At 41.9% G+C, this 12466-nt stretch overlaps 1 protein-coding gene across 1 annotated transcript in view; it reads left to right on the top strand.

Moving 5' to 3' along the window:
• The first annotated feature begins 815 nt into the window (after window positions 1-815).
• The window catches only part of MEF2C (myocyte enhancer factor 2C), a 158465-nt gene continuing 146814 nt past the window's right edge, over window positions 816-12466 (top strand). The window contains exon 1 of the mRNA XM_043546642.1: window positions 816-983. The gene's annotated coding sequence lies outside the window, so the exon portion shown is untranslated. The remainder of the gene's footprint in view (window positions 984-12466) is intronic.

The raw sequence follows: 12466 nt of genomic DNA, 5'->3' as shown, positions 1-12466 counted from the left end.
CCAAAAGCCATCTCCAGGAAGAGGAGGAGGAAGAGGATGAAGAAGAAGAAGAAGAAAGTAAAGGGTGCATATAAATGATGAATACCCTTAACATAATCCAATAAGAACAAGGCTGCCAAATTTAGAATGCTTCAAAAACTAATGGCTTTCCATGTATACTAGCTACCATTTTAAAAGTGGTTGGTTCCTAGATTCTCAAAGCATAAGTGTTATGAACATGTAATTTTGACATCCAGTCTCTCAACACTACATGCTTTCTAATTTTGGGAGTGAGATTAATACCTCCTATTTGAGAAGTTTTAGTCGTCTAATATTTCTCTGGATAAAAAAGCACAATGAGTTAGTGAAAAAAAAAGGCAATCAACTTTAATACTTAACACAGTTTAATAGCCTGAATTGAAATATATGTGTGCTGTATTTCCATTAAAAAAGTTTCCTTCCAGCCACAATTATTAGAACAGAAACTTGTCTTGTTCTGAGATTATTCTTGGAAATGTAATTTTAACGTCTATGTAAAAGAGGAAACTTCTTTGCCATATGAAAGCAATTTCATTTTTTCCTCAAAGGAGTGATTTTTGGATTAAATGACTGATTTTGATATTTTCCATTTGAACTTGCAGCATACTCTGGGGGGACAGTAATTCTGTGTTCTTTTGCCAGCGCTGACAAAGGTCTGGTTGTCAGTGATACCTTTTACAGCTAAATTTACTCTAGAGTGACAGGAGCAGGTGCACCTAGGCCTGCCAGACACTTGTGCACAGGGATCACGCATCTTACAGGTCAACAACTAAAAGGGAAAAAGCTTCTGTCTTCATAGTAGAGGGTGAGTGAGGCAAACACAGCCCAAACTGGGGGGTTTCTCTTCAAAGCCAGCTGGTCTGGCTTTATTCTACAGGAATTTTTTTACCTGTCAGTTTGGTCAACGAAGCCCTCAGCAGGTGCTGACGGGTACAACTTCCTGGAGAAGCAGAAGAAGGGCACTGGTGAGTTTTAATAGACAAAACAATGAAAAAATAATTTAAGTCTTTAAAGCTGATCTGCTCTCTACAAAGAGCTAATACCTGTCCTCCAGAATCATAGCTCAGACTTCAAAACTTTTTTGACTGAAAATAGATAAGCTCTGTAGCATGCTTCGCATTCTGTTTCATGTGGTACTTTACTGTAATTTCTTTGTCCGGGAAAGGTTTCTTGAAAGTGAAAGATTTAGTTGATTTCTTTTAAACTTTTTCTTTTAAATCTGAACGCAAAGGACCTTTAGGATTACATACAGAACTACTTAGGAACATTCGCAGCCAGCAAACATGGCTGATCATACTCTTTTCTCTAAATGCAAATTGTTTCTTAAGAAATCATTACCCTTTTCATTTCTAATGAGATAGGATGACTTTTGTTTGTAGAATTCTCTCTGTATTTGTAGCTTAATTTGACATTCAAATGCCTTAAAAACTCCATATGAACACCATGATGGGTTAACTATACAATAAAAAGAGAATGAATTAAAAAAAACTTGAAATAATTTTAAAAAATAGTTTACATTCAAAGGGTAACCATATGAAACAGTTGTTGATTTCATTGGAGTAAGAAGTCAGATCATGAAACAAAGGCTTTGTGGAAGTATTTTCTTTGCACGGAGCTTTTTAAATGTACAGTTAGTTTGCACAATGTTTAGATTTATGACACCACAAAATGAGTGTATGTGGGGGGCAATGGGGAAGGGGACTGGGAGGAAAGGGGATGGAATAGGGATATTTTTCCAAGACAATAAGATTTTAATTAATGTGAAAACATGGGAGAAATTAGTCCACATGTTAAAACATATTTTTAAAATGTTTTTATTATGAATTTCTATTTCAAGAACTCATCCTTTTAACTTTGCTTCACAGCAATTCTTACAAACTGTTGTATTAAATGGAAAACATTTATTTTAACAAGTAAGCAAACAGAAAACTTGAAGATGAAGATTATACATAGTGAACATATGAAACCATTTAACCAACCAAATTCCATATTCACAAGTCACATGCACATAAAAGGCACAAAAGTAAAACAAAAGCACCAGGGGCATGCTTAAATAAACAATTATATAACTTCTACATTGGAGATTACTTGAGTGTGAAAATATGAATGATTTACCAAGGCGGGGGAGCTGAAGCTGGGATGGAACACTTAAATTTAAAGATTCCACATTAGTGAATTTCCTGAGACATAGGGTGACCAAATGTCCCGTTTTTAAAGGGTCAGTCCCATTTTTGGGGACTTTTTCTTATACAGGCGCCTATTACTCCCCACCCTCATCACGTTTTTTACAGTTGCTATTTAGTCACCCTACTGAGACACAAAGCCTGATCCTGAACTGTTACATTCAATGAGAGTTTTGATCCGAATGGAGCTGGATCAGGCCCTTAATCTTTGTCTGTCTTATTCACTTTGGAACACAAGCCAATGCAACTTTATGGACCATGCTTTGTTAAAACCAATTAATTGTTATTATGACAAGAATACTCTGTGGTTTGTTAGATGGACACAGAAGGTCTGTAGAATGTACAATACTTGATTAAAAATAAACAGTAACACCATAAAGGTAAATAATATTTTTTTTCAAATTAATATTGATAATGAAACAACTTATGAGATGCAAAAGAAACTTTTGCTGAATACCAAAGCTCTGGGGCTCCTCTGAAATAAGAATAAATCTGTAGAGCATTGCTTTTTCATATACCATATTTTTAAAATACAGAAATCTCACTATCAAATGCCTTATACGTCCACTAAATCTCAGCACTGTGAAATTATAAAATATTATAAATTATAAAAAATTATAAATTAAATTATAAAAAATAATATATATTATTATATATGTAATAAATGTAATTCCTAGAGTAAATCTGAAATAAGTACATATTACATTAGCTAAGCACTGTGCACAACCTTTGGTTTAAAACTTATTTTGATAGGCTATCGTTTCCTCAGCACTGCACTGTATTGATCCTAGAGCCCTGGTAACAGCAATTAATGTGACTAAGTCCGAGATAATTTCATTAGACTAACATTATTAAACAGAGTTTAATAGAGTTGGTCTGTAACTCAATTCATTTAAAAAAAAATCTTTTAATTAGTCCCTTTTGTTAAATACAACTTCACTAGAGAACAGGTCGCTTTTTGGAATGATGATTAGGCTGTACACGATGCAAAGTAGAGATTTCAGTTTAGATACAATTCATACAATCAAATTCAGGATAATTAATTATCCTTTTTTGGTCATTGTGCTTGTAATTTCTCCAATCAACAAATTTAAACACAGTTACAATGCTAAATGAAATTCTGAAATATTTCTATTAAATGTAATTTGGTGATTAAATGCTGGGTGATAAAAATCCTGTTCTCATTGAAGTCAATAAAAATTCTTCTGTTGTCTTCAAAGGAACTGAATCAGGCCTTAAAATCTGGAATATTGAATACATTCATTTATTACTGCCCCACCTATTTCTTAAGAACTAAGAAACCAACACTCACCTTGACCTAAGTTATATACTTTGTAAAATATTGTTGTTTATTCTGCAGCTATTTTTTAAAATCTTTCCACAAACTACAAACTACTTCAGCTTTCAACCATATGTTTGTCTTTTCCAATAAATCCCAAACTTTAGTGTCAGGAAGACAATTATATTTGTTATTCCATAGTGCATATAAATATAAATGTGTTCTAAACACAAAGCTTTGGCAAAAAGTACAACAGAGTGAATATATGTTGTGTTCTTCAAAAGTTAATGTAAAGCTTTTCAAATCAGAGCTGGATGGTATTTTGTGCCTTGTTCTCCTCTCATCTGAACAGATGTAAATCAGAACTCCACTGAAGTTAATGGAATTATACTGGTTTAAAACTGGTGCAATTGAAAAAAAGAATTAAACCCAATAGCTTTATATTTTGTCTAATTAGCTTTTTTATTAATGCACATTTAACTTATCCTCATGTAAAATTTCAATTATCTCTGAAATAATACATTTACAAAGCATTTTTTTCTTTATATTGTGAAAAAGTACCTTCTTAGCCCCTTAAATGGATATTAAAATGTTTTCTGTGTAAACCTATAGAGCCCAATCCTCCAGTTTTTTCTTAGTAAAAATTCCGACTGAGTTCATAGGACACTGGACCAAATCCTGCTCCTCCACTTAAAGCCGCAGTAAAAGAGCTTTACCCATAGGACCATATGGATGTTAGAGGGTGGTAGAGTATGGAATCCTCCTGCCTGTCAGCCTATTGGCTGCACAAGGAGCAGCTGCTTCGCTTGGGTGCTTCTACTCCAGGACTAGAGTAGCGGCTATGGACTACTGTGCAATTGAAGACACACTGACCATGCCCCTACCTCCCCCTTGACCTACCCACAATTTCCTGATACAATCCTATCACAAAGCTGCCATAGTGCTTGGCTCCACTGTGCAAAATGGGACACTAGAGCCCCCTGGGTGGCCTCTCTGCTGCCTGCCCCGTCCCCATACTGAGCAGAAATACAGCATTTCTGTTGTTCACTGGGTCTTCTTCTCCTGAATATATACTGCAAAATGTAATCCATGTATACTAATATTCATTCCAAGAGAAGTGGCTAGCACGACGAGGCCAATACCAAAAATTCCATTTATGATAAGACAAACAACAGAAACTTTTAGAAAAGAAAACACCTTCTAAAAAGTGCAATGTGCTCAATGTTTAAATCTAAAAGCAGCAGATTCTAAACTCAAGTTCAATATATACAGCTTGGAAAGGATAAGTGCATATATTCAAAGGTGAGTATACAGTTGCAGTTCACTGGAATCACCCTAAGTAACTTTACAGATCGAATAAAATAGTCAATGGCCATTTTGTTCAAGAATACATAGATACAATCTTTCTCTGTTTATACATATACAAGATGTGCATATTGTGCAATTGATATCTGAAGCTGACCCCAGCATTGATATGGTTGACATACTGTACGGTATGACAGCATCTGCCAACGAAAAAAAAAAATTCAACCAAGATGTCTAACAACTGATAAACAACCAGTACAACAAACCTTTATGAATCTTTGCTCTCTCAAAGACTCAGTTTTTTCCCTCATTAATTCTTCTCCTTAAGTCCTTAATGACTGAAGAAAAAAGGCATGAAAGAATATGAAAATCATAGAAATGTCTAGCTTTATTATGTCTGCACTATTTGCTCTTTCTGCTTGATTCTATCAAGTGATGGCAGGACATTGTAATACTCAATATCCACATCCATTGGCAGCTCTTGCTCTAATAACCATCTACCTGTCCCAATTTGAAATCATTAGAGAAAATATTACCAATAGACGTTATATCCTTGAAAAAAGTCTAGTACTAGCATCAGTGTCATCCAATAATAATACTAAAAATCAAGAAAGAACCTACAAGTCACAGCAAAAGCCTTGAGTACTAAAATAATCAATCAACCAGCCTTCAGTCCTTCCAATGCTTACAGTCTTCAGGAGACACCTGAATCTTTTGAAAGTTATTAGTAGTATCAGGCCTGATCCTGCAGTCTCACTCAGGCAAAACTTGTGTTCAGTTCAGTGGGGAATTTTGCCTGAAAAAGGACTGCAATATTATGTCCATCACTAATTCCATTTTTATTATGTGTCCTTTGCATTCTATCTCAACCAGTTAATTATTTGGAACTCTACCACTAAACTTTTGGTAACATTTTAGGGCCCTGTCCTGTGGTCCACATATATGCATATGTAAGTGTGGGAATAGTCCCACTATTGTGGGGAACTTTCCTGGCTTCTGCACTACCCTGGTGAAATGGGCTAGTGAAAGGATCTGAGTCCTCGCTCCCACTTCCTTGACCAAGGGCCTTCCTGCCCTTGAGGACTCCCCTTCCACTCTCCTGTCTGGCAGAGTCCTTGTAAACCCCAACAAGGCTGGGCCCAGGATTCCTGGAGGGCTCGACCCCAACCCTGCTGTGGTCACCTAGGACAGGGGCTAGGGTGTCCCCACTCCGGGGTACTTCTCTGCACTGGACACTTCTCTGACCCACTGACCATTACATACAAGTTAAAGCAAATGCAAGTTATTTAATCAACAATTAAATTTAAAAAGAATAAGGAAAAATGGGAACAGTTAAAGGAAACACATCAACCTGCTCTGTGGCAGGGAACATCACAAACAGCGTCTCTGGAATGTCAGGGCAGTTCACAGTCTGTTCCTTGTAAATCCCTGGCCTTCTTCTCAGGCCCCGGCTGTGCTGCAGAGATGCTGTGGGTTGGACACTTGCTCTGGTGGTGGTGGCCACACGCTCTCAGGCTCTAAGGGGTAGGACCCTTCTTCCCAGTATCGCCCCCGCCCTGTCGGGGTTATGATCCAAGCCTGGCCTGCAGAGCCCCTTGGCTGAGGTGTCTCCCTGTGCTGGGCCTGCTGCCCAGGGTCCCCCTCGCTCTCCCCAGCTGCTCACCGCACCCAGCTCCAGACTGCTCCAGCCCCAGCTGCACCACTCTGTCTCTGCACTGCTGCTGCTCTGCCTCCAGCTCCCTGGGCTGCTTCTTTGGCCCGTCTGCCTCTGGTTGCTGCAGCTCTGCTCCCAGGACAGGTCTGCTCTCCAGGCTGCTTCTGTGACTCTGCTCCCAGCACTGTCCTGCTTCCTGGGCTGCTTTTTTGGCCCCTCTGCCTCTGATTGCTGCAGCTCCCCTCTGAGGGCAAGTCTGCTCTCTCTGGGCTGCTTTTCTGGTCCCTCCGGATCTGTTCCCCAGCTTAGCTTGGGCCCCAGCTTTCTCCTTAGGTCAGCCCCGCTCTGTCTGACCCAGGCTATCCCAGCTCACACGGAGGACGGCACCGCCCGGCCTCGTGACTCCCTGATTATCCTGCTCGCCCTGTCATTCAGGCTGACCTGGAGCATTGGCCTCTCCCCATTGTTCCTGGGGGCTGTCAGTCTCAGGGTCCTGATTCCCCATTGACCCTTCCCCCTTTTTAGTATTGGGAGCTAGCAACTAAAATACCCCCACTGAATGTTAGTAAGGGGGCAACAGTCCCCATACACATAACTCTCACCAAAGTCAGTGGTTGTTTTGTAATCTTTGCTGTGGAACACATGCAAGTTATAATAGGTGTGCATCCTGCTTAAGGCAAAGAGACTCTTCCTACCTCTAGTGTGGCAACCACAAAAGAGCTCCCAATCCCTCACCTCTGTGAAGAGAAAACCTGGTCCTTAACCAAAACCCCTTTAATCCAGCAATACTCCTCACAGATCCCTTCACCGAGTCAGGGCCCCTTCTCCCATCCATAGTCATTTGACCACCTCCTCAATCTACCTTCAACCCAAACATGAATATCCAGCACCCAATAGATCCTCCCCATAGAACCACAGCCTACAAATCATACAGTTTCCTTCCACTCCAGTCGCTGTTCTCCATTCCTCACTCTTCCATCCCACTGATGGCTAAAGGGGTCAGCCAAGTGTTCCCCATAGATATTGAAGGACAAGGAACTGGCAAGCCATTGCTCTCTCAGCCCTTTGAAGATATTTAAAAGTAAAACTGGAGCTTGGCTTGTTAGGGAGAGGGGAATCCCAGAGGGTGAGGCATAAAACTCGTCCAGAGATCATACTGTTTGGAGCATTGTGATAAATTTGAAGTTCATAATGAAACCCAAACTTTTGGGGCCAGCTCTTTAGCTGATGTAACTCAGTATAGCTCCATCAAAGTCAATGGTGCTACAGTGAGTCACACAAGCTAAGAATCTGACCTGTGGTTATTATTATTATTATTATTATTATTATTTTATAGCACCCAAAAGGCTTCTACATGTTTCACACAAGAAACAGAAAAACATGGCCCCTGCCCCAAAGAGCTTCTAATCTACATTTTAGAGGAGACACGAGTTTGGGTGATTAATAGAGAGAGAGGCAAAGAGGGAAAGTCTTACAGCAGTAATCATGTAGTTGTTACTCAGTTTGGGAATGTATACATCTTGGTTGTTTTGTAAAGATCTGTTTGTTTTTAATAACATAATGAAGATAAAGATAGAAGTTAGTGAATAGTAACTCACTTCTTGTGGTAATGGTCGAAAAAGTGAATTTTTAGGAAGAGTTTAAATGTGGTGAGGGTGATGTCTTGGTGGACCAGTTAATCTAGCAACTTTCAATTTATATTTAAAAGATTCATTTGAGATAAAGAACAAGAATCAAAGCCTTTTGTCACATGTTCCTTACTTAAGACACAATTTCAACAATCTTCTTTATCAAAGCTGAATTTCCAAGGATTTCTATCATACTAGAGAACTGGATTAGTTTTCTTTGATTGGCTTATATAGACATTCACAATGTTGTATCTCAGACATTTCTGAAGGTCATATGTCATCTGCCCGGCTTTGTGTTTCCTTATGAAAGATTTTCAGTCCTATAGCAAGATGTGGACCAAAACTCCGATGTGGAACCTTGAATCTGAACCCCTTCAAATTTCAGATAAGTCTGACTAGAATATCCAGATCCAAATTCACTCCAAGTTTTGGCTCGAAGCTGGATCCAAAATTTGAAGAGGCCTATTTTCAAGTTCCAGTTTTGATGCAACCAGATTCTCACAGGACAACTTGTTCCCACGAGATTTCCACTATTTGAGATGGAAAATATTTTCCATGACTATCTGATCTCATGATATTCCTATCACTATGGATCTCATGAGAACAAATTGTGAATTTTTGAACCAAAGAACTGAATCTGTTCTTGCCATAGTTTATTCAGCAGCCACAGTCCAGCTTCAAGTGCAAAAAATTAACCTAAACCCATATCCAAACACAATCTCTTCTGCCTCTCTTTCCTTGTAATCTCAATAAGTACAACCTTTAAAAGGGCCTCCACAGAAGAGTTATAATGAATGACAGCACAGCAGAGGCTTCATGAACGTTTTAACATATGTTAGCATAAGTAGCATGAGCACAACATCTGAAAGATACCTTATAGTGAAGTTGAATGTTGTGCTCATAGGGGTTACAGGCTCCTACGAACATATCTAATATAGTTTTCAACTTTCAGAAGCCCTCTATAAAAAGACTAAGGAAATGTCCATACCACCAAAAAAATTACCATATTCATTATGATTATTAGTAGTATTGTGGAAGTGCCTGGAGGCTAGATCCACAAAGGAGACTAAGACTCAGCACTGTAGCACCTACATTTAGTTGCCACATCACCCAATGGAATCCTAAGCCATGAGTTAGATATCCAGCCTCCCTATACAAAGCATGGGGAGAGTTAAGAGCCTAAGAAAGGGATTCAGAAAACCATGCACACTGAGTAGGGAGCCATACAATCTAGCCAATAAGAAATGCTTAGGAGAGGGGTGGGGCCTAAACCTTCACAGGGAGTTAGATGCTTAAGCCAGATCAGCCCTTTCTCAAGAGAAAGGGGGATGGTGGTAGTGCTCTTTTCCCCAATAGCCCAGTGGTAAGAGTATTCTAACCCCTGGGCTACTGGGTAAAAGGGCAACACCACCACCTCCTCCATTGTTTTGTGCAGGGCTTGATCCTGTAGGTGTCCTCTCATGCAGCCTCTGAGCACCTCTACCAGATTAGGCCCTGCCAACAAGGTAGGTAAGGGAATACCTAGTTTGTGAATCCCATTGTGGTTTACGCATCATCTGGGCGTAATCATCAACTTAAGCGCCTTTGCACATGCACACTGGCAGAATGTCAGGCATCCAGGGGCCCTTTCATACCAGTCCAGTTCCTCTGTACCCTGTGTACACACTCAGTATATACACAAGACACCATACTCCACACCCTGTTTATAACCTGGTGAGTGTACACCCTTCTAAAATAGCATTTCATTTACTCCAAATTTGATTCAAGCAAGTGGTGAGCAAATTGCAACAGATGCAAAGGGTCAGAGAAACATCCAAAAGTCTGGATGCTTATCTAAAGCGTATCCTAAAGTTTGGTCTGGAAAACTCATGAGAACTGGGTTTTTCACAAAACCTCTGGTATTTCCTTTCTAGCTAGAAATACAGCAGCAGCAGCCTTTCTTGTGATACTTGGAATTTTCACTTGTAGCCAAAGCCAGGAAATATAATGGCCTTCAGAAATGGGGGAATAAATTAACCAAGGTTTTTCTCACCTTAAAATGCATTCCCTTTCTGTTTGAAATTATGTTTGACCTGTGGCTAAGGTCTACCCAAAACAATCCCCTACATTTCTTGGCCCTCAGAAGTTTCATGGACCTCATTGTCTCCACAGTTGTGGAAGCTCCTCCTATCTGTAGTAGCTGCAGAATGGTTCATTAGGCATTTTCTGGCCACCTCAGGCTACATACTTCCCTAGTGTAACACCAGAAATGGCGATCAAGTGCTCGGAGTATCAAGGTATTAACAAGGAGACATTAACCGTTGGTTTTTCACCAAAAAACTCTTGAGTGTGAAGACAGTCAAACCATGGCCAACAACTCCATTTCAGGAAAAGAGAAGAGATGTTTAGCCTGATGAATAACCAAACCTTCCCAAAAAGAAATGGAGATCAAGGAGAAGAAAAAGGAGGGAGGAAGCTTCTGCCTCCCATATGTAAGGGGACCAGTAAGCCCCCTTACTAACATTCAGTGGGGGTGTTTTGGTAGGCTAGCTCCCTATACTAAAAGGGAAAGGGTCTATGGGAAACCAGGACCCTAAGACGGATAGTCCCTAGGAACAATGGGGAGAGGCCAATGCTCCAGGTCAGCCTGAATGACAGGGCGAGCAGGCTAATCAGGGAGTCAGGAGGCCAGGGAGGTCCCGTTCTCCGTGTGAGCTGGATTTGCCTGGGTCAGACAGAGTGGGGCCGAGCTAAGGAGAAAGCCGGGGCCCAAGCTAAGCTGGGGAGCAGAGCTGTGCCAGATCCAGAGGGACCAGAAAAGCAGCCCAGAGAGAGCAGACCCTGTCCTGGGAGCAGAGCTGCAGCCCCAAAGCCAGAGGCACAGCCCAGAGAGAGCAGACTTGCCCTCGGAGGAGAGCTGCAGCAACCAGAGGCAGAGGGGCCAGAAAAGCAGCCCAGGAAGCAGGTCAGTGCTGGGAGCAGAGTCACAGAAGCAGCCTGGAGAGCAGACCTGTCCTGGGAACAGAGCTGCAGCAACCAGAGGCAGAGGGGCCAAAGAAGCAGCCCAGGGAGCTGGAGGCAGAGCAGCAGCAGTGCAGAGACAGAGTGGTACAGCTCGGGCTGGAGCAGTCTAGAGCTGGGTGCGGTTAGCAGCTCGGGAGCGCGAGGGGGACCCTGGGCAGCAGGCCCAGCACAGGGAGACGCCTCAGCCAAGAGGCTCTGCAGGCCAGGCTTGGATCGTAACCCCGACAGGGCGGGGGCCACACTGGGAAGAAGGGTCCTACCACTTAGAGCCTGAGAGCGTGTGGCCACCACCAGAGCAAGTGTCCAACCTACAGCATCCCTACAGCAAAGCCAGGGCCTGAGAAGAAGGCCTGGGACTTACAAGAAACAGACTGTGAACTGCCCTGACATTCCAGAGACACTGTTTGTGATGTTCCCTGCCACAGAGCAGGTTGATGTGTTTCCTTTAACCTTTCCCATTTTTCCTTATTCTTTTTAAAATTAATTGTTGATTAAATAACTTGCATTTGCTTTAACTTGTATGTAATGGTCAGTGAGTCAGAGAAGTGCCCAGTGCAGAGAGAGTACCCTGGAGTGGGGACACCCTAACCCTGTCCTAGGTGACCACAGCAGGGTTGGGGGTCGAGCCCCCCAGGAATCCTGGGCCCAGCCTTGTTGGGGTTACGAGGACTCTGCCAGACAGGAGAGTGGAAGGGGAATCCTCAAGGGCAGGAAGGCCACTGGGTCAAGGAAGTGGGAGCGAGGACTCAGATCCTTTCACTAGCCCACTTCACCAGGGTAGTGCAGAAGCCAGGAAAGTTCCCCACAATAGTGGGACTATTCCCCTGCTTACACATACTGTAGCCAATTGCATGGGCAGCAGGAACCAAATGTGAGGAGTCATGTGGATCTGGAGCAGGAGGATGTAGAGGGCAAGTTATTTTATATGAGAGTTCCTCCCCCTGTCAGCTGTGCAGCTTACTTCACAGGAGGCTGTTCTGTTGTTTGGCTCTCTTTGAGCCTTCTGCAGCAAACTGAACCTTCTCCTGGAAAGGCCAACCTGCTGTGAAGAAGCCTTGTCCTTCTGGAATTGGCATGATCCAGAAAGCTAGTTATTCTCTGCTGGGTCAAGCCTACAGGTTATGAAAGACACTGAAAAATAAATATGAAAATCATTTATATGACAGACATTTTGCAAAGAGGCTCTAAGCTGTCTTCACACTCCCTGTATTGTGGGGAAGGCAGGAGTCTAGCTAGCCTACAGCAGACACACTGCTCTAGTTTATGCTGTTTTGTATGGGCCATAGAAAGCAGAAATAGCCAGAGCACAGCACACACTGGCCACATGCCCTCTGACCTCCTGCCAACTCCCTTGCCAGTATGCTCCTTCCAGTCCCCAACATGACCTCTGCACTAG

The sequence above is a fragment of the Chelonia mydas genome, chromosome 5 (genome assembly GCF_015237465.2).
Source record: "Chelonia mydas isolate rCheMyd1 chromosome 5, rCheMyd1.pri.v2, whole genome shotgun sequence".
In the NCBI taxonomy this organism is placed as follows: domain Eukaryota; kingdom Metazoa; phylum Chordata; order Testudines; family Cheloniidae; genus Chelonia; species Chelonia mydas.
This window is presented reverse-complemented; position numbering and strand designations above follow the sequence as displayed.